Genomic DNA, 1,787 nt, shown 5'->3' with positions numbered 1-1,787 from the left:
TACACGATATAAAGGTTCCACAGCTTTGAATATTAAGGTGACATGGGATTTCTCCAATTAATGACAAAAACAAGCATAAAACTAGATCTGAAAGCATTTTGTTCTCTTTGAAAAAATAAATAAATAACAGAAATACCCAATACTAACATTTCAGATGACAAACGTAGCATTCATGCTGTTTCAGACCTATATTTTTGTGTGGCAGAAGAGAAAGTTATGTTGATGCAAGTCATCATCAAATACGCCTCATTGCAATAAAGATAAAGAACAGCTCAACCCTTTTAATGCACGCATTATGCAGGAGCGGAAATGATTCATTTAGACAGCATAGATGAGTTCATATGTGTATAATTTATCAACAAGGGCTTCATAAAAATCTAGCCTGTCTTCACAAATGTATCTCTCTCCTGTTTTCTTTCTGCTGGCTTCCTGTAAGCAGAAGAAGTCTTGATGCTTGATTTTTCTTTTCCTCTTTTGTTCAGCGTTATTTTTTTCACCCTTAGATCCACGGACCATATGGATGATTTACTGGGTTTATGCTCTGAGGGGATCTGGTATTTCAGAAACATTCAGTGTTTTCAGTAGGTTTTTAAACTTTGAGTTTGTTTAGTTCAGTTTTTCCTCTTTTCTTCATAGTTTTTTATGGTTGAAATGTATTTTTTTGTTTTGATTTTCTATTTATATCTCAGTTTGAATTGTGCAGTACATTTTAAGACTCGATTCAAATGGATTTGGATTTGCATGGATTTTACCATTTGTTTTGTCTCTTTCTCTTCTTGAAAGATTCAGCATTTATTTTATTTGTAAATTTGCTTGCAATACAGATTTGATTCCTTTGACCCTCGCTGTAAAATAAGCCTGCTGAGAATAAATATGATCACAATAACAAACATATTGTTATTTTAAGGAAACAAAAGTTGCTTTTTATATTATTTTAATAATTCCTAATTCTTTTTATTGTAAGCAGGAGGGGATTTACCATTAGGCAATCCTGGCAGTTGCCTAGAGCCCCAAGTTCCCGGGGGCCCATAAAACTGTTTACATGTATAGTTAATAAAACTAAGACAACCTTATTTGTGGACAATAATTATGCAAAATATTCAGAGGAATTTAACAGTCTATTAATCTGAGCTTTCAGCGGGTTGATGATTCTGATCAATCATTAGAACAAAATCTGCTTTAACTTTGGAAAGTAACTGAAATCCAGCTTTTATTGCCAAGAATTCCTTATTTTTTTCCCAACTGACCCCAAACCAGTTGAATGGATTATTTTCTATTAATAAGGAAAATGTGTAAAATCCCTTCAAAGGATAATGTTTTTGATCCATATTCTCACCTCTAAAGCTGATGCCAAACTCAGCTCCATCCTAATGTCGCCTATCATCAGCAGCAGGGGGGGTGGGATTTACCTTTAGGCAATACTAGGCAGTTGCCTAGGGCCCCAAGTTCCTGGGGGCCCCACAAAACTCTGTTTCCATGTATGGTTAATACAACTATTTCTTATTTGTGTACATTAATTATGTTTTTGATAAAAATCCTTTGGCTAAAATGCCATCAGAACGCTGATAATATTAAGTGTGTCTCAGCCCCCCCCCTGTTATCTATCTGTATGTTAGGATAATTATCATTGATGATATGTGAGTTTATTACACCTTAATATTAGCTGCCTTTTGTGTGTCAGAACTGATGTTTCCCTAGTAGTTAATCTAATTAGGCCAGTTCCTCAGTCCGGCTATAAACAGTTATCATCTTCATTCTGATTGTGGCAAAGGTTTGTGAATAGAATG

This window comes from Cyprinodon variegatus, unplaced genomic scaffold (assembly GCF_000732505.1).
Source record: "Cyprinodon variegatus isolate N-32 unplaced genomic scaffold, C_variegatus-1.0 Scaffold461, whole genome shotgun sequence".
NCBI classification, from domain to species: domain Eukaryota; kingdom Metazoa; phylum Chordata; class Actinopteri; order Cyprinodontiformes; family Cyprinodontidae; genus Cyprinodon; species Cyprinodon variegatus.
The sequence above is the reverse complement of the archived record's forward strand: the minus strand, read 5'-3'. Positions refer to the sequence as shown.